Consider the following 21590-nt stretch of genomic DNA (forward strand, 5'->3'; position numbering starts at 1 on the left):
AATACTCCCAATTTTCTTCCCCTGGGGATGCTGCAATACCTCCCTGTGTTTTTGCGAGCCTTTTAAAACATTTTATACCATAAACAAGCATTACTTATGCTATTTTCGTATTATTTGATTACTTAGCCAAATAGTCAAAGATTGAAGTAGTCAGAAGGAAGATACAGAGAGAGAGAGAGAGAGAGAGAGAGAGATAGCCCATATATTGTGATGAATAAAAGAAGGATATCTGGAAAAATGACATGAGACTTGAACACCAATTATTTTTTCTTTTTATCAACTCAAAACCTCAGTGATCTCTCATTAATCAAACTAGCGGATAGTGTTTGAATTATCTATGTGCTGTTCCTCATTTAATCATAACTAATCATTAGACTTTCACAATGTTGTCCCCACTCAATGACAAGCCTAGTTTCATGAGGAGGATGTAAATATGCTGGGAAACTGTAGACAGAAACACGGGAATCCCCTTAAAATAATATCTTATGTAATGACATTGATCTAATCTGTTCCTCAACTGATATCATTGTGGGGGTCATGAATTGATGAGAAACGAAAAAAATTAATCATAAAAATGCTAAATCAAATTTATTAGGGGGAAACAATCATAACCAGTTTTCAGTTCTCACTCTTGAAATGGTAATAACAGTCTTACAGTAATATTTGGCAATCAAGGAGACCTCATATAATTAAATAGTTTTAATTTAATATTAGTTAAAATATTTAAATCTCTCAAACATGATTAATTTATGAACATGATAGATTTAATAAACATTATACATTTTATTTTTAATATTTTAATTAATTATAGGACTGTTTGCTATGTAATGCTGTGCATAAAGAGTGGGACAGTTACCATTAAGTTTATGTTTAGAGATACAAAATGCTACTGATGAATTAATTATTCAATTGTTCACCACAACATAGCAACTGATTGAGTACTATTTTATTGGATGATTTGGCAAAACTACAATCACTATGGTAAAGTTAAATCTTACATTATAATGTAGAATACATGAAGAAAAGCAGCAGACAAAGCATTACAGAAGTAAAAAGGGTTCAACTGGAGTCATTTGTTCTGAAGATACGAGATCTTGGTCTGCTTGTTCTGGACAAGTTATCTCTGGAGTTGTATGTTCTGGTGATGGTTCTTCAGAAACGAATTGCTCCAGAAACATTTCTACTGCGTCTAACTGTTCTGGAGTAGCTTCTTCTATGGTAGTTTGTTCTGGAGTCACATTCGGAGTAGTTGATTGTTCTGGTTTCTCATGATCAGAACTTGATAGTGCAGTAGATGTTTCTTCTTGTGAAACAATGTCTTGTGTAACTTCTTGTGCTGAAGTTATTTGCTCTGGAGATGTTTGCGTTCAATTTGCTTGTTCTTCACCTGTTTGCTCTAGCGGTGCTTCCTCTGAACTCTGCTTTACTTGAGTTGTTTCTTGTTCTGGAGACATTTGCTCTGGAATCTCTTGATCTGGATTCTCCAGCTCTAGAGACTCTTGCTCTCTCGCCATTTTTGTGAACATGCCCTTGTATTTCAGTCTGTCCTCCTCATTTTTTAACTCCATTCTCATTTTGAGAACTGCAAACTCTTTCTTGATTGTCTTTTTCATGCCTGGGTCCAGATCCAGGACACTCATGAAATCATCTCTGGCCTCAGCTTCATTCCACACCTCCATGTGGGCTTTTCCACAGAGATAGAAGGCTTCCATTGCCCCTGCAAATACAAAGAATGCTTTCAACAACTGGTGCATTTGACATCAGGAAACACATCTTGTTATAAGGCCAATTTACATCGCATCAACAGACGCAGACCAACAGCGATAGTCAACCGATTACAGTACATCAGTTCTTCTCAGGCATTCCAAGACCCGACAAACACAGAATCAACATGAGCAATCGGTGAAAACTAGTGCCGGCAGACATCGACAGGTCTAACACACTGATGAGGCAAGTGTTGCCGTTTGTCTGTGATTGTAATTGGTCAGTAAATGGTGGGAGAACTGACAATCCTGTTACTCACCAGGGTGCTGGTTGATGATGTCAGTTGTGTGTTCAATGACCTCATAGTACTCCTCCATGCACAGCAGACACTGACAGTAGTTTAAAGTGAGTGTGTTGGCCATCTTCTCCAGTCTCAGCCAGGGAGCTTCCCATGCCTTTTCCTGAAGAAACAGACACATTTCAATTAAATGAGACATGCCTCATTAATATTATATAAGTGGTATTATTATTCTATCCTTTCATGATCAAAACAAGGAGATTTTTTTCTAAGAATATAGCCATTTTTAAGCTACTGAATGTATTAAAACATGTTACAGAGGTGTATTCTTACCTTTGTCTGCACATTCTTGATGCACATAATGGCTTCCTTATATTTCAGTGTGGCTTCATCATATCGGCCCTGTTTGAAGAGCTTGTTCCCTTGACCACAGGTTCCGCTTTCATTCAGAGCCCAGGACTCTCTGTCATACTCTCACTGGGCTGCTGTACCTGAACCCATTATTGATTACTGCAGTAAGTTTCGCACATAAAATTAGTTTCCAGTTAATGCCACAGCTTAAACAAGTTTGAAAATGATCTCATAGCTCTTCCTAATGGTCATTTTGTGTACTGCGCTTGTGAATTAAAAAAAAACAGTCAGCGGTCTGGTATAGATCTACTGAAAGCCGTAAGCTGAATAATGTATTTCACTAAATATAATATTGCAGATATATAAAAAGCCATGAAAGGTTACAGCTGGTGCATATATGGGAAGTATATTATTAAAGAAGACAAAGTCCTGCACACTGCTGTAGCTTGCGAAGAATAATTCAATTCAAAGAATATTTGTTAATTATCACTACAGCTTTTCGATTTTTCTAAATTCCTGGCGATGGTCTTTAGAACAAAACCTTGCAGTGATGATAAATATCAAGCCTTCTTTGCAAGCTAAAGCAGTGTGTGGGACATGTTCTTCATGTAAAGTAAAAGTACAAGTAAAATCCACATTAAATATGAAAGTATGTTTACGCAAATATCTGCTCATTTACAAATGAATGCAAATATTTTTCTCAATGTGACTGAAAGTCCAGACCTTCAGAAGTTCCATTACAAAGTAAAGAGGCTGTGGTTCTTTCTGAAGCTCATCCAAATCATCATAGCCCAGGCTGTTGTAGGCAAACATGTTGGGTATGCCACAGGTGTGAATGTGCCAGTCCACCGGATTTTTCCCCACTGCGATACGCCGCAGACTCTTTGCCACTATTGAATGCTGTGTGCTGCTCGGCCATAGAGGAAAGAACATAAAACACTGAAAACACTAATACTTACTTATAATCCCTAAAATAAGTCATTTTCAGGGTAAAAGTTTCATTTATTGGCGTTACTGCAAATAATTCCATTTCCAACTAGTATTTTAAAAGCCATTTCTCAAGGTTAGAAGTGTGTGTTTATGTGTTCATGACTGTGTTTGTATTAGAAATCTTGGCATTCCCATAATGCTAGAGACTGTTAGAGCCACAGTACTGTATCTCAGGTGCTGGAGCTGGGATGGCAGCTGTAAATGATGATTATACCATGTGGAACAGACTCAGATTAATCCTATTTTGTAAGGATTTAAGCTTTCTGTCAGGCTAATATATGACACACTCCAGTCTGGAACTGTGGTATTCCACAACTTTGTGCTTGTAGCTAAGCATAAAGGTCACTGACTGAAATGCCAATCACCATTTCTCATCTGAACACATTTACTGTGTAAAGGGTTATCGGTTTATGATGTCAGTTTACAATTTGGCCTTCACTCAAATGTGAGGTGTGAATAATTTTTTAAGATAATTTTCTACTGTTCAAAGTTTTGGGTTCAGGAATATTTTTTGAAAATAAATTCAGAAAGAATGCATTAATTTGATCAAAAATTACCTTAAAGACAAAGTTACAAAAAATGCTCTTGTTTTGAACATTCTATTCGTCAAAGAATCCTGAAAAAAAATGTATCACGGTTTCCACAAAAATATTAAGCAGCACAACTATTTTCAACATTGATAATAATAAGAAATGTTATGAGCACCAAATCAACATATTAGAATGATTTCTGCTGAAAATTCAGCTTTGTCATCACAGGAATAAACTATATTTTAAAATATATTCAAAAAGAAAATGGTTATTTTAAATTGTAATAATATTTCACAATATTACTGGTTTTATTGTACAGCCCTGGTGAGCACAAGAGACTTCTTTCAAAAACATTAAAAACTTTACTGACCCCACGCTTTTAAACGGTAAGGTACATGTATATAATATTACATTTATTAATAATTTAAGTTCAGCATCGAGAATGGAAAAGAGAATGGTTTTAAATTGAAATTTAACTGAATTTGAGGGAGCCAAGTGGATGTAAAATTGAAAAAAATTAATTTGAGGAAGTAGTATTAAAATGGAATAAAATTCAAGGAAATTCATATAATTGTACCTAGTTTTAACTACAAATAATTGACAAGTAACTTAATAATAATTATTATTCAATAAAATTATTATTATTATTGATTTTTGTGTCTTTGAATTTAAGTTTGATAGAGTCCATTTAATTTAGATCCAATTCAATGTCCGATGAGTCTGGACGATTCAGTTATTTATAATTTTTAATTCCACCTCTGTAGTTTGTGGTACTGACCAGGGAGAATGAGAATCACATTATACTTACAATGACGTCACAGCAGAACTCAGCCACCTCCCCTATGTTCATGGACATGAGCAGAATCTCCCAGACATCCAGTTTAAACAAGTTCCCGATCACCATTTCCATGGGCATACCTGCCTTCTTACTGTCATCGATCACTGTACGCTCATCGTTGCAGAGCTGAGTGCGGAAATGGAACGTCACCTGTAAGGAACATGGAAGAGTTTAAAAAAGCTTTAGCCCCAAATTTTGTTATTTTGGGTTAAATCTGCTGTGAAATCCACAAAAATAAAAAATAAAAAATAGTACTCCGCACTAAAAATCTCTATATACCTCATGAGAACTTATAGTTTTTGCTTATTTAAAGCCACACACTCCCTACAAGTGACGTGATCAACTTACTATGACATTAAAGAGACAAGAAAACTACTTTGCCTACTCCCATAAAAACAACCTATTACGTGTGTAATGAAAAAAGACGTGATCCCTAGATTCAGTTAGGCAAACAATGAAATGACTCACATCCTGGAACAGTTTCTACTGTTATAGATGCAATGATGCTTCCTGTGACAAATTTAAGTTTCTCACCGGTCCCTCCATGCAAGATGGTTTTCTTGATCCCTTCAACACCCATCATCATGCTGCCCTCCATGATGTCTGTGATGTATTTGTATTGGAAGTGTGTTTGTATTTGTGTGACTGAAGAGGTGTAAAGACTGACTGGATCTGGATTAAGAAGGCTGGGATAACAAGATTAGGGCCAGCAGCCCCATACCTTCTCATCCACATAAGGGCTTTCCTCAGCATCTTCACACTACATCCACAACCAGAAGATCCTAGAACCTTCTGTACAAAGCCGAGGTTCTTCAGCCGCCTACTGTTCATCCCAACATGGTGGTCCTTAGGAACTCTGAAAGAAAGGATATTATGTAGAGCCGGGTATGGACTCAATGACTCCATCACACACATGTGGCCAACAGCTGGATCGCAACGAGTGTGTTTCAGCACTGCCGGGGCCGAGCCCCTGCTGAGACAAAAGTTTGGAACAACCCATCTGCATTATGCCATTTTGTAAGACGGTTCTGGATTAGACACTAAATTGCATGCAATTATGGTTTTTACAAGCCATGTCTGAACATTGTGTACCAGCCTATTAGATTCTGCAATATTAGTAAGCAGTGGATTCGCTGGACAAAACAATCAGGATGGGACTAACTATCATACTGTACTTTCAAAAGTGAAAAACGCATTTTGTGGTCAACACAGGATGGTTATCTGCCATTAATAAGATCTGTTAAAAAGGTTACACATTCTGTAGCCATCTGATATATATTGGCCGTGGCTGAGTTCTTACAGATGCTTTAGTGCAAGTTGAGTTTATTGTACATTTCCTGTAACAATAATAGAATATACTGAAGTTTACATTCCTGAAATCATGTGGTCAACGCTGTTGCTCTGTATTTTTGTTTAAAATTGGATGCTGCATTGCTGCCATCCAAGTCTATCTAAAAACCGCGTATCGCCCTCTGCTGGCCACAATGTGGACTTTGAGATCTTTATTTGGCTCTTAATTTAGGACTCTTTTCAGATTCAGAATGTCACTGTCTCTGTCCATGTCTGTTCCTTATATCAGAATAAAGAATGTTTAAGTAAATGCTTAATTATTGTATTCGGCTTATTGTGTGTTTAGTTAAAAAGCAGTAATGAATGTATATAATAAAATATAATAAGGTTCTGTAGTTGTACAGTAGCTAGTTTATATCATCTTGCAGAAGTAATGCTGAAGGTTTCCTAACCAAACGGGCTTCCAGAAGTACTAGATAGACCACTGTTCAAAAGTTTGGAGTCTGTAAGAATTATACTTTTTTTTTCTCTTATGTTCACCTAGGCTGCGCTTATTTGATAAAAAAAAAAAAAGAAAAAAAAAGGGTAAATATTGTGAAATATTGTTGCAATTCTTTTCTGTATTAATATATATTTTTTAATTATATATTTGCTATTTGATAGTAAAGCTGAATTTTCAGCATCATTCCTCCAGTCTTCAGTGTCACATGATCCTTCAGAAATCATTCTAATATACAGATTTGGTTATTATTATTAATGTTAAAAAGTTGTTCTGTTTAATATTTTTGTGGAACTATGATACTTTTTTTCAGGGTTATGTAATGAATAGAATATTCAAAAGAACAGCATTTATTTGAGATATATATTTTTTTGTAAATGTAAGCTTTGTAAATGTTTTACTGTCACTTTTAATCATTTTAATGCATCCTTGCTGAATAAAAGTATATATATATTTTTTTTAATTCTTACTGACAGCAAAAAATTGCAACAGTAGTCTGCGTCTGGTACTAGACACATCTGAGGCTTATTCTGAATGCTCTTCATAATCAAAGATGAAAGTTGTAATCTTCTCTCAAAAGACCTCCAAAAGGTCCTCCACTGCATAGTGCTCTGTATTTATCCCATCCAAAGTGCACACACACAGCAGTGAAAACACACACACACACCGTGAACACACACCCGGAGCAGTGGGCAGGGCAGCCTTTTTTTTTTGCTGCGGCACCCGGGGAGCAGTTGGGGGTTCAGTGCCTTGCTCAAGGGCACCTCAGTCATGGTATTGAAGGTGGGAGAGCGCTGTACATTCACTCCACCCTTATTGATAGGATAGTAGTGAGACAGGAAGCGAAGTGGGAGAGAGAGGGGGGATGGGATCAGGAAAGGTCCACAAGCCGGGACTCAAACACGGGACACCCGAAGCACAATGGCACTACATGTCGACGTGCTGCCCACGAGGCTATCGGTGACGACTTTCCCGGGATGTTGTTGCTATGGGTACAGGCCAGAATCTAGCATAAAAGCATTATGGTGTTGTTTGTTTTCCTGAAAGTGGTATGTTCAATTTCAACATATTCTAGTAAATAACATTGATTAAAATGTTAATGACAGCACCTATATTACACAGCTTTACTGTTTATGAAAAGGTTTTAGAGCTTGTGTCTTTTCCAATGGCTTCGCTCTTCTGTGGTGTTTTATGACATTTGGTGTTACCCAAACAACTTTTTAATTTAAAGCCTGTGACAGAGCAGAAAATATGCCATAATTTGGAGGTTTTTAAGTTTACATCAATCAAGGCATATCATCCATCTTGATTTTTTTAAAGTGTTTTTTTCTTTTTCTTTTTCTTTTTTTGCTATTAGATAATTATAAAAAATACTACTACTACTAGGAAAATAATACTAAAAATAATTTTCTGGATGTTGAAACTGTAATTGAAATGGACATTACAGATAACTATTAACTATTATATATATTTTTAATTGTTATTTATGGCTAAAATGTGACCCTGGACTACAAAACCAGTCATAAGTGTCAATTTTTCGAAATGGAGATTTATACATAATCTGAAAGCTGAATAAATTATTTTCATTGATGTATGGTTTGTTAGGATAGGACAATATTTGGGCGAGATACAACTATTTGAAAATCTGGAATCTGAGGGTGCAAAAAAATAAAATATTGAGAAAATAGCCTTTCAAGTTATCCAAATTAAGTTCTTAGCAATGCATATTACTAATCAAAAATTAAGTTTTCATATATTTACAGTAGGAAATTTACAAAATATCTTCATGGAACATGATCTTTACTTAATATCCTAATGAATTTTGGCATAAAATAAAAATCAATAATTTTGACCCATACAATGTATTTTTAGCTATTGCTACAAATATACCCCAGCGACTTAAGACTGGTTTTGTGGTCCAGGGTCACAAATGGTTATTTATGACTATAAAGCATGGTCATATTATGTGTTTCTGGAGCAGGTCAAAATGTACATGTTAAAGTAACTTTCATTAAAGAACAATGACATTTTTGTTTAAAAATAAAAGCTCTTTGCTAAGATCAGTTGATTTCTCAAGCTCTTCATGGCTGTTTAAAGAATCCGGCAGTGGAGCGGCTGCAGTGCGATGGCTGTAAGCCGGTCTGATCTGTGCAGCTCTGTGATTGCTCACCTGCCACAGACGCAGAAGGACGTTAATGATGCTGTAAGTGAGGTTTGGTGTCAGAGTGAGTCATGGAGACTGCGTCAGTTCACCCACGCATGCTGCATTGTGCGTGTGCGGCCACGTGGAGAACGGCATGTCCTACATCAAAACGATTCTATGAACAAATAAAAACCTGAATATTGAAAATGTATCAGCAATCCGCTCGTGTAATGTAACACTCACTGCTGGGCTCAGAATTAAGCTGTGATCCTGTATTCATAAAGAGATGAGGAGAGCACCCAGGAACAGACAGGTGACTGGTCTGTCAGCATTAAGCCATTTTGATGTGTATGTGTGTGCGCGTGTTTTTGTGACAAATGAGGACATACATTTGTATAATGACAAAGGTATGACATAGGTATTACAAGGAGAAGGTCACTTTTCAGGACATTACCCCATGTCCCCACTTTTCAAAACGCTTATAAATCACACAGAATGGCGTGTATTGAAAATCTGAAATTTTCCTGAAAGGGGTAGGTTTAGGGGTAGGGTTGGTGTAGGGCAATAGAATATACAGTCTGTACAGTATAAAAACCATTACGCCTATAGGATGTCCCCACTTTTCACAAAAACCTGTGTGTGTTACCCTCATCCAGCTTTGTCATAATGTGACACACTGTGCTGGCCTGACACTACATGAAACTGTAGGAAACATCCTGTGTTAGGAGAGGAAGTGGTATCTGAGACGCCATTCCCCTTCAGGGAGCCGACAGGACATGTGTGTTAGGAATTCTTAGATAGACAGAAATATAGAACGATAGAATCATAAAACGATAGCTGGACAGACAGACAGGCAGGCAGGCAGATAGATAGATAGATAGATAGATAGATAGATAGATAGATAGATAGATAGATAGCGCCCAATAAGTGAAGTGAGTGTGTGTAATACCTGTAAGCTCCAGCAGGAGAGTGTCTGTTTGTTCCACTTTGTTCTGAGTTGATCAGAGCTGTCTGGACCTGAATGAGCCATTAGTGTCTTTAAAAAAAGTGTCAGTAATCTATCAATCAGGATCCCATGACCCAAAAATAAAGACCTATATCCAAAGATGAAGGTGGTGGTAGCCTACAACCACCTAGATTTCCTAAATAAGGGTGACTGGAGAGTTATTGGGATCACAAACCTGATCTGTGACTATTGCTCCCTTGAGCAACTCACTAAACCCCAGAATGCCTCTCTAAATAGTATGCCATCTGTCACTAAACAGTAACTCAATTAAAAGTAAATTTTATGTGATCATATATACAAGAAAACTTGATACGACACTAATCTGAGTTCCCTGATATAATACTGTAAGATACAAACTCCTGACAGGATAATGAATTCAGAGTTGACAGTGTCATGTTGGCCTTTGGGATCCAGGGCAACGAGTGGCCCGATATCTCCCCGCTGGAGCTTCATGTACCTCCCTCGACCTTTAGATACATACCACCGCGCATAGCAGGCAGTACAAAGGGCACATGAGCGCACTATCTCACACTGAGTGCCTGCTGACACAGCCACCTTCCCACCATCATGTGGGACGAGCTATTCTATAAGCTCAGTCACTCAGGAAGAGCTGACCGGGATATTCTGGGATGGCCATAGAATCAGACGGTCCAACTCTCAACACTAAATGCTCTTTAACCTCTTCGGACTTTAGAGACCTGCATCTATGACAGACAGCACGGAGACTCCACGGGCCAAAGCATTATCGCTAAAGAGTCTGGTCATAATACTCTCTAAGCACAGCATTACTTAACACACAGACAGGTCACCCTCTGTACTGCCAAAACACACACAGTGATCTGTGCACAGGTGTCATTTTGCAGGGTGCCATATCCTAGCTCTGCTAAATATGAGATTTAAAAAGATACATCCAAATTTTGATCAAAAGAGGTCACAAGCCTTACAAGAACCAATTGACTGACGTCAAACCTGTGATAATGCTTCCTACAGCCATTGCAAGTGCAGGAATAGAGTGTCATGGTGAAGTGGATGATAATTGGTGAATAACAAATTGTTTACTCTTGAACCGGACCATCCTTTATTCATTATTTGAGCTTAAAGGTCTATGCTTTTGTCAGTTCGCATATGCTAAGTATTTGCATTAAAACAAAAGTATTTTTTGGGCTTAACGGACCTTTGTTTTTGAGCATTCAAAACACTCGTACATGCACGGTTGTCTGCGCACAAGTTCACATGGATGCAAAAATTACTCTGCACATAGGTAATGTGCATAGACATCAACTAATGGCGAAAATTACGTAACATAGACGGTCTGCGAGCAAGAGCAAAACATGGACATGAAGTATACTTTGGGCTTATTGTTGTCACATTTTATTTCAGTTTTTTAAATGTTATTGAAACTAAATTTATTCGATTTCGGTCTTTATCTGACTTAAAATTTACCTTACGACAGATAAATGAGTGACAGCTCAAATAGCCAATCAAACTGCTGCATTGAGAAGCTTTGTTTGCCATCCGCCATTCTCTCCGTCAAGAGCTCTGTACCAATTCAGAAGCCTTCGAAGGCTGCATTTGAAAACAAATTCCATCAACTGGCACGACAAAGGCCATCCCAATTTGAAGACTCCTTCAAATGCGGCCTTGAACTGCATCCTTCATTTCCCAGGCAACAAAGGATACAACTAATGGATACATTGTGGCCCAGACTATCCCGAGATTCATTGCGCCAATGATGACAGGACTTTTTGAGAGAAAATGCCGGATTACACTTTTATATGTAAGTATTGGGTTTAAACTTAGTCGAATATCTAATAATACAAATGTACAAATGTAAAAAAAAAAACTGAAATGAAAAACAACAACAACACAACTTTAAAGCTGTTTAAATGATGACTTACATCTTACTAAGATTTGATTTTATAGTTAGGTTCTACCATTGCAGACTTCGAAGGATGCAGCCTCTGAATTGGGACACAGCTAAGATTTACTGAACTGTTGCACAAATACAAACCTCCTTTTTTGGCAAATCTCTTTATGGTAAATTGTAAATTGAATTCTTGATAAACTATGATCAACTGCATTTTACGTAATTTATTCCAAAATCATCAGGTAGCTAAGCCCTGGATAAAATAATAGAATCTTCTGAAATAGATCTTGATTCAGGGTAAAAAAATTTTGTACTGCAAAAATACACAAAGATCAAAAAGTAGTGTAATTCCACTGTTGTGAAAAAAAGCAACAACAATAGGAAGAAAAAATTGTCAGATTTGCATTTCCTGCTTTAATTTTCAATGAAACCAAAACCATGTACTGTATGGTACTGTTGCAACGTATTACCAATGTTTTACAAAGTGTGCTTCAGTCAAGTCCTACAGTAGCATCTTTGAAGCCCTCTTAAGATGCTGGATTCAAGAGAGCGGGCCAGCAAATCCTCTTCACATACATCTCATTTAATGTGTCGGGCCTCAAAACCTGAACTTTGTAACCTGACAGACATTTCATCATAAACCCCACCTCACCGACACACGCCGCTCGCTCAGGCCTTTGACATTTGGTCACATGAGTGATGCAGCTGTCGTTAAACGTGCTGCTAGTGTGACGCTGGAGAAGGAGATCTCTCGGGGTAGTGCGCAGTGTGTAGCGTTCTCGGGTCCTGCAGGTCGGCCGGAGCGGAGTCAGAGCCAGACACGTGTTGGGAAGCCAAAGACCAAGGCGGCCAGCCGCAGGGCTAAGCCAAAGCTGGGATGCATTATCACATTCCTCCATGCAGAGAGCCAGAGCAAAAGGTCCACTAAACAGTCCGCTCGCAAGAATGCGGGCAGCAGGGAAGCTGTGGAAAAACACATCTTCTGTGTTTATGTAGAAATGTTTCTAAGGAATTTGAGTCATGTGATTCTGGAGTCATCGCAACACATCAACTCCACCTTAAGATCCCCTGAATGAAAAACAAATAGGTGGACAACTCAGTTTAATGATGTAATATCAAATTCAACCCCATTGTTGCTTAACCACACGAGGGTGTGGCAGAAATCCATGTTCTTGGGAATAATCAGAGGTCAGGACCTGGATTAGTGCAGTTTCTCAAAGAGTTGTGCCTCATACTGAATATTCCTGTACCCCAGTGGCTATGTTCCTGTCAGGTAAGTCTTCACAGGTGAACAAAGGCATGTATACTTGTCATGTTTCACAGGAATGGCTATAAATAACATAAAAATAAATATACACATCCCATGGACATCGGGGTATGGATGAATGCATGCGAATGTCTCAGGTCAGGGCCTCAGAGAGCTTGTACCAACATCTTAGACTGCAGACCCACCCAAACGCACTCACTGACCTTCCCTGAATCAAACGCAAACCTCTCCCCTAGAAAAATGGGTCAATTAGCCACAAGAAAGAGAAAGAGTGAGAGAGAATTTGAGGGCGCGTGCGTGTGGGAATGCCAGAGAGCTTTAAAAAAAAATGAAGAAAACAAGCTTTGTTGCAATCTATTATTAAAAAGCTGCTCTGGTTATAGAAAAATCTAACATGCATTTACATACAGCTATGAACAGTTTCTTCAAATAGGCAAGTCTGGGCTCATTTTGGCTCTAAAACTTGGATGTACGATGGTATTTGCAACAGTTAGCTAACATCATAGCCCATTATACAACAGTCCTTGAATTTGTTTGGCTGAGCTGTCTGTGTGTTCCAGACAGATTGTCAGCATATACATTAGTGGTAGAGATTTTACTTGATTATTTCCGCAGGTTACATTGTTAAGCCAGTAGGTGGCGACAAGTGACTGTCTTTATGCATGAGTCATTGAATCATTCATTCAACAGATTTGTTTAAAAACACTGATTAATTCACTTTACTATCCCATAAGGCCATGGGAGAGGTTTTGTTAAAGGCAGTGAATCAACTAAACTGAAGCTGATAGCATAGCAATGACAACATGGCGAATTAAAAAAATTCATGCAACACACAATCATACAATATGTAATATACTTTTTAACTTTTGTGAAGTAATTACTAACTCTAAAAATTACCTACTCAAAGAGTTTGACATTGAATCATTCATTCAACCAATTCATTCAAAATACTGATTCATGTAGGAACACAAAACTACTGATGGGTGCTTTCAAAGCACTGCTTCGTGAAGCTTTGACACATTTGCAAATCATTCGTTTCGAAACAGTGGTTTAAAACTGCCAAAGTAATGTCATTTCAGTAAACAAGGCTTCTTTATGACATAACTGTTTCAAAACGTTTTCGAAATTTCAATGGTTTGCCGTTGGGGGGCGATCTCTGTAAACCCATGAATCATGCGAGTTCATTGACATCTAGTATGGTTTTTACCTGGTCTTGGATCGGTTTTATCAATTTGTAGACATTTTTAATGAGACATTTGTGTAATTAAAAAGATGAGTAGTAGTAATAGTAGTAGTAGTCTTACTGGCCTGTTTAGACAAGCTCTCCATAAAACAAAAACAAACCTTGTAAATCAATAACAATAATTCAAAAACATTTAAAACAATTGCAATGGGTTTGTAAAAGCTGTTTTTGATGCATTTACACAGTTTTGACCAGCAGGCATCACGGGCATGTGGCGCTTTGAGTTCTTCGAAACAGTGAATCATTTTGCAAAGCAATTGGTTCAATTGATTCAAAGCTTCAAAAAGGTTTGTTTCTCCTTTCACTACACAAAACGTGTTGTCTTTATGAGTGAGTCATTGAATCATTTAATCAAACGATTCATTCATAAACACTGACTCATTCATGAAAATCGCCTGTACTATATGTTGCTTGTTGTCTCTTGTTAGGAACTATTTTGTTTAACAAACATAGACAAAATAACTGGCAATACCATCTGTAAAATGTAAGTTACTCAATATTAATTTGTTGTACCGCAGCAATATCTTGCAATCGTCTTTTTGTTCTATCAGCAGTATTGTACAACAGCCTCGTGCCTAACAGCATTCTTCCTCATATGTTATTGCTTAAATAGCTTTACTTACCTAAATGCAGGCTTTGACAGGCCTCAGCCCGTTGAGATAGATCAGCTGAGAGCAACAATGAGCCAGTGTGGGAAACGCCACTGTTCCTTTTTCATTAAACAATAGCACTAGGCCCCATGCCATGCTGCCTTTGGATGTCAAGTCACCCTGTTCACATGGACACACTGAACTCCTCACGAGGAAACAGGAACTACATACATTCCTCAAACAGCACTGCTGCAGAACAGCTTTATATTTAATGTCTCTGCATGTCAGTGGCGTGGTGGAATGAGTTGTGGTATTTAAACTGTCCCACAAGATACTTTAAAGACATTTAACATATATTTTACATAGCCAAGTGTGTTTTAAATGCAATTTCCAAAAGAATTTAAAAAAAACGACATCTTTGAAAATACAATTTCAAAACAATTGCACAATCATTTTTTCTACATTATCCAGTTTCTGCAGATCTTTTGATTTAAAGTGAAAATAAAAGTATAAATATGCATATAACATTTTTTATGTTTTTATAAATTTATATATAAGTATAATAATTTATATATATATATATATATATACAGTGGGTACGGAAAGTATTCAGACCCCCTTAAATTTTTCACTCTTTGTTATATTGCAGCCATTTGCTAAAATCTTTTAAGTTATTTTTTTTCCCTCATTAATGTACACACAGCACCCCATATTGACAGAAAAACACAGAATTGTTGACATTTTTGCAGATTTATTAAAAAAGAAAAACTGAAATATCACATGGTCCTAAGTATTCAGACCCTTTGCTGTGACACTCATATATTTAACTCAGGTGCTGTCCATTTCTTCTGATCATCCTTGAGAGGGTTCTACTCCTTCATTTGAGTCCAGCCCTTTCAAGCTAAACAAAAGCTGAATATGCATACTTAGTGGTATAGATTTAAGTCTTAAAAAAGGATTAACATTGTCAGGTTGTCCGGTTCACCCAAAACAATCCAACGTTTTGTCACCTGGCAGACACAGTTAATCTCTTTCAGAACAGAGAAGGCCTGACAGACCAGTACCAGAGAAAATCACACGATGAAGTCAGAGAATTAAAGCAGGATGCTGTATGAACAGTGTCATTAATAATCAAGCAACTACATATCAGAAATGTGCCCAACAGCAGGTAATAGTGATATAAAAAAGACAGAGAACGCGTGGCTCAAAGCTCAGTTGTGATGGAGTGTTGAGGGAGACGTACACGTACACCGAGGCATCATGTCCCTTTAATGAGATTGTCTAACCCGTGTAGTTCCCCTGGTCAGACTTTCCATGGAATTACATAACCAGCCTTTAAACAGAGAAGGGAATCATCGTCTGGTGGACAGGTCCTGTGATGACGTCACTGCTGGGATTAGATACAGAGATGACTGATTAATGATTCACAATGAATTTTAACTACATTTTTGTTCGTCCTGTTCTCCATCCATTCTCCTACTTACTGCTCAGAAATGTACTCCTTTAATCAATTTTTTTTTACCTTTTCATTCTAGGATTTTCCTAATAAGGTCTCTCCCCTGACTATTTCTGGATCCGCCGGCTGCGTGCTACTATATGTATCACACTGCTCCATTTAACAGGGAGGCCAGTTACTTACTCATACATTGGTGGGTGTACATATGCTCTGAGTCATCCAGCCAACAGACACCCTGCATATGGGATTTTCCAGCAGCATCTAATGGATTCACCAGACTGTGGGGAGCGGCTGTAATCACAGGGCCTGAACATGGACCTGGTGAGTGGGCCACTTGTTTTTGACTGGGAGTTGAAGCCCCTACAAATGTCCCCATTTACAGGAAGAAAGGTGAGGTTCGAGTGCTCAAATATGAACCCACAAACATGTTAATAGCAAATTACTCACGATATATAAAAAATCACATGCTAGTGAGAGAGCTAGAGGATTCTGATTGATTAAATTGTGAAGTCGCAATGAAATAAAAGTAGAGACAGATTTTTTTCTTCCATATAGTGACGTTCATCCAAATGAAATGAAAGAAAAAATGTAGGCCGGGACTTGCTTCTATCCAGTCGGTTATTGATGAAAATGGAGGCAGATCTGAATGCAAGCTTGCAGGCAATTGTAAGAAAGGGGTGGAGTTAATCATACTAAATGATTGGAGAGGTCTACGAACCACTTTTATGGTGCTTTAAGCTTATTAAAAAATAATTATTTTCATGCTGTGTTCCATGGAAAAAAGTCATACAGGTTTGGAACTACATTCAGTTGAGTAAATTATTTTTGGGTGAACTATCCCTTTAACGCACACTGAAAAGAAGTAAAAGGAGAGGTCATGTACGTCAGCACTGATTTAAACAAATGAGGAACATTTAGACGCTGGAAATCTGGGCCAAAGGCAGTGAGTGTCAATGACATGAGCTGTAAAGATCAAGTGGGATGCAGATATACAAATATGGAGCCCTGTAGTGTATAAATGAGAATGACAGCCCTACATTCCATGTGACTCTTCCTGCCTATAAGACTGAACAGTTATCATGAATCACGCTCAGTCTCTTGAGGCCATTGTACGGTACTGAATTATACATTGAGCCACTTGCCAGTCAGACAGGCTACATGACCCTCTCTGTGCAACAGGCAGACTGCGGCACATTGACCCGGTAAAAGCGAAAAGCCACCGGCATGCCACATGCCTAAGAGCAAAGGTCAGGCAGGATTGCGGGATGCTGGAACTGTGTTGCGACACGGATGTTTCATCAGGTGAATGATCTCCGGCTTGCCTGGAACTCAAGGTAATCTGGTTAAGCAGCTTTAACCCTGCGGACGGGAGGAATTTAGACGAGTTGTAAAACCCCTTTGCACCAAGTCTGGATCTGTTCTCTCTCTCGCTTGTGTCCAAGCAGTCCATGTGGAGATAAATGTTTCATCAGTCCACCCGAATGGACTTCTGTTTCGTGAACAGATTTTGTGTGAATGAGTGTGGAACAAGGCGTGTGAAACATGGAGTACCAATGAATCTTAAATTCCTGTCCATTCCAATTGAATTAAAGTCTGAACAAGTTATTCCAGATGCAACTGCTTACCCTTAGTGAAAAAAAACTATCTATAAGAAAAAGCCTCATATATAAAACACACAATTGGACTTGATCCAAATTTTCATGAATTTTATCATTTATTTGACAAAACTGATCTTCTGAAAATAATAATAACGCTAATAGTATATGCCTGCACATGTTGTACAGAAACCAGACCGTCTTTTTTTTTTTTGTGCATAGAGACATTTATAAGAACACTTTGGAATCTATTATGTTCAAATATAAGAACATTATACATCTTTATAAATTAGATATCAGACTCCTCCTGAATGCAAAACGGTCCATGGTACAGTATGTGTGGTTTCGGCTCTGTTCAGTTTGAACATTATCTAAAGCAGGGGTGCCCAACCCTGCTCCTGGCGATCGACTGTCCTGCAAAGTTCAGCTCCAACCCTAATCAAACACACCTGAAGCAACTAATTAAGGTCTTCAGGATCACTTAAAAATTAAAGGCAGGTGTATTTGATTAGAGTTGGAGCTAAACTTTGCAGGACAGTCAATCGCCAGGAGCAGGGGTGGGCACCCCTGATCTAAAGAGTTGAAAGTACATGGAAGATCCCTGGCGGGTGATCTGAGCACCCTTCACCCTGGTGCAAAGAGAACTTGTGGGGCCATTTCAAGCTCAAGCTTAATTAAACAAAAAGGGCTCTGTGACCCGTCTCACATTCAAGGAATGTTCCAGTTCAACAAGATGTCCACAAAATAATATTTCAACTTGTACCTCATATGAGAGCAAACAACCAAACAAAAACAAATAGCATTGACATATCTACTCAGTAGTTAGTCTATGGGGGTTTGTAGTGTGCAACAGATGTTGCCATTTGGCCTGTCCCTTCAAAGAATGCTTTGACAGGCACGCTTCAATGAAAAATTATTCCCTGAATAATTATATTTAGATTTAAGAGTGTTTTGTTTCACAGTTAAATCAATTAGTACCACTGTATTAAATGGTGGGAAAGAGCCTTGAAAGTGACCTTTTTGAATACAAGGCCTAGCTGTAAAACGGCTCCAACATAAGAAGATTAACCATAACCTACTACACTAAATTAAATCTCAACCTTGTAAAGCTTTCAAAAATACAACTCAAGAAAAACTAGGATGTAGAAATCATGTTCACATTCATAAATTTAGAACCACAACAAAATAAGTCACACATTTCATTTTAAGTAAAAATAAACAAGGCAAGTCTTTCCCAAAGCCACTTTACTTCTTTATTTGAGCATCTCATCATTCAGTCACACTTTGTCCATACTGAAGGTATGCTTATTTGAACCTTCATAGTAATCTAATCTAAATGTAGCTGTTAACCCTTATCGTCTGACTTTAAAGAGGGTTAAAGCAGGAGGTTCTGACAGTAGCATACTGTACTATCCACGGCCTAAGTACACTTGCAACACAGACAGGCCGAGCTTCTTATGTGTGCCGTTTCTTTAAGAGCAGCTGAGACGGCGACCCTCAACAATCTTTTAATGCACTTGTGGACAGATTGACATTAGACTAGAGCGGATCACGTAGGCGATCGTTGCCCATGACCTGAAGAAGCCCTTGAGAGAAGGTACGATTACATGTGCAAAACTGTGTGACGTATATGAGAACTTGGTGAGAGAGTGGCATGATCTTGTAGACGTTTGGAGGGAGAGGAACAGAGAGCACATTTCCGGCACGCGGCATCTGGGTCTGCTAAATACCTAGAATATTCTCAGTTTTCATCTGGCTGGGAGGATTTAGAGAGATGCATTTTCATATCCTGTTTTCTGTGCTGAAGAAGTTGGCCTTGTGGAATTTACGGCTTGCCTAATGTCAGTTGACATGATGAGGATGTGTATATAGGCAGATCTGTGTGTGTGACAAAGGTTAGATGCGTACATACACAAGCACAAACACACACAAAAAAATAATTTACACCATAGAATGGCCTCGAAAGGGAAAGAGGAAGTTACATACGCTCTTCAGTCTTTCATCATTTGTTCCCTGGAGGATCTCTGCAACTTTCAACACACAAACACGTCAAAGCCTGGGCATGTCTCCAGAATGCATGGAAACATCTATAAGAACACTACTTTCAGTAGTACTTAATGTTTCCGCCCACTAAACATCAGGTCCACCATTTGCTACATCAGAAGAGCAAGATGGCCACCTCTGTCAGCTCAGTTGAGAGCACAGAATGCCACTCCCGTTCTGCTCCACACCCAAATAAGGGCAAGGGACCCTCACCAGGCCGGGAATGTGGATGAGTCAGCAAGGACCCCGTATGGTAGCCTTTGTTTATGCCTGAGAATAACGAATAGCAAAGCTCAGGCAGCTCACGTGAGCTGGCTGCTGGAGGGAAAGACAAAATCCGTCTGATCCAGGATTGGTTGAGACGGCCTCATCGACTGTCTGGAATGATGCTGTTACCTCTGCATCGCCATCTCTGTGCTGACATGCCAGGAAAGAGCTAACCACAACAGTTCTTCAGCTGGCAGCTTTAGCTGGTACACAAGGACATAAAGCTTGCCAGTGAAGAACTGCTGCAGGTCAGCCAGTGGGCTTCCCAGATTCTGTTCCTGATACTCCGCAGAAAATGTGGGAATAGGGCATGGAAGGATCTGCAGAGGCAAAGAAAGAAAGGAAAGTTTGTGGAGAAATAAGATGGGACAATAATAGCAAGTGACCTATAATAAGACAGTAAAATATTTAAGTCTACTGTAATTCTTCTTTAAGGTAAGGTAAAATTCAGTCGCCAATACCAAAAACCAGTGAAACTTGAAACCAATTTTAATACCAAATATACTATTCAACACATTAATTTAAAAAAATTGTCAATATTGATTACATTTTTTAATCTATTTTTAATAATAAAAAAATAGAGCTTAATTTAGAAAACATTGCTTCAATCAATCAAGCAATAAAGAAAAAAATAAAATAAAAATATAAAAACTAAATCTTAATTCATCTAGTAAGCAAAAATTTAAGCGCATTTAACATTCTCTTTTAGGGTGCCCCTGGCTGATGGCTGATAAAGAGGATATCTGGATAAAGTTAAAAATGAGAAAGAGACAGAAAGGGAGAGAGGAAGAGCAGCGGTCTAGTCATGTGTTCTTTGCCCCCGAGGTATTGCAGGCCTGCTACTGCTTCAGCATTCATTCACTCAGCTCAACTCTTGCCTTTAATTGAGGACAGATAGATCCGCTGCCTGTGCGCAGGACCCAAGCGTTTGATCATGCTCGAACAGTTCTGCAAGGAGACCATCTAACACACACACCGAATTAAAAGTCTCTCTTCATCCAATTTACTTAAAGGTTTAGTTTCATTTTCAAACAAGTCTGCTTCATTTAACCAAAGAATCTCCTGTAAGCAGCCAAAAATCAGGCCATTCACTCTTCTCTCAGGGAAGCTCATGAAGTATGGTTTCATTTCCTTTCTGACTTTTTTCTCTCACAAACAGGCCGTCTTCTGGGCCTCACTCTCCCATTGATCTTGCACAGTGCTAAAGGAGGCTGTAAAGCTCTGTGCTTTTGCTGCAGTTCAAGGATGAGTGCTGGATGGGCACGGCCTCTATATGAACCCACTGACCTCACTGAACCACAGAAAAAGGTCCAGTTTGCAAAGCACCGACTGGCCCTAAACTGGCACTCCCACACACATTCAGCTTTGCTCCCTCAGTCTCTTACACACACACACACACACACACGTTCTCACCCACAACTCAGAAATGCCAACTCCTGCCAAACAGCACGGATGATTTGCCCATACTCACTGAGCTGCCTAATGGAGAAACAAATGCAGTGGAGTGAGAAAGGCTGCGTTCACACTGCAAAAATACGGTTTGGTTTTGGGGACAGACATTTTATGCATTCATTAATTTCATGTGTTCAAAACAGCCGTCTTGTTCACTCTTT

At 38.5% G+C, this 21590-nt stretch overlaps 1 long non-coding RNA gene and 1 pseudogene across 1 annotated transcript; one reads left to right on the forward strand and one right to left on the reverse strand.

Moving 5' to 3' along the window:
- Positions 1-816: 816 nt before the first annotated feature.
- Positions 817-6501, reverse strand: LOC107592612 (aryl-hydrocarbon-interacting protein-like 1; annotated as a pseudogene).
- Positions 6502-7113: 612 nt separating this feature from the next.
- On the forward strand, positions 7114-20037 carry LOC107592613 (uncharacterized). The gene is made up of 2 exons (XR_001610003.1): positions 7114-7168; positions 19585-20037. It is a non-coding gene; the product is annotated as an uncharacterized lncRNA (long non-coding RNA).
- Positions 20038-21590: the final 1553 nt, after the last annotated feature.

Source organism: Sinocyclocheilus grahami, unplaced genomic scaffold, assembly GCF_001515645.1.
Source record: "Sinocyclocheilus grahami isolate Dianchi unplaced genomic scaffold, SAMN03320097.WGS_v1.1 scaffold155.1, whole genome shotgun sequence".
Taxonomy (NCBI): domain Eukaryota; kingdom Metazoa; phylum Chordata; class Actinopteri; order Cypriniformes; family Cyprinidae; genus Sinocyclocheilus; species Sinocyclocheilus grahami.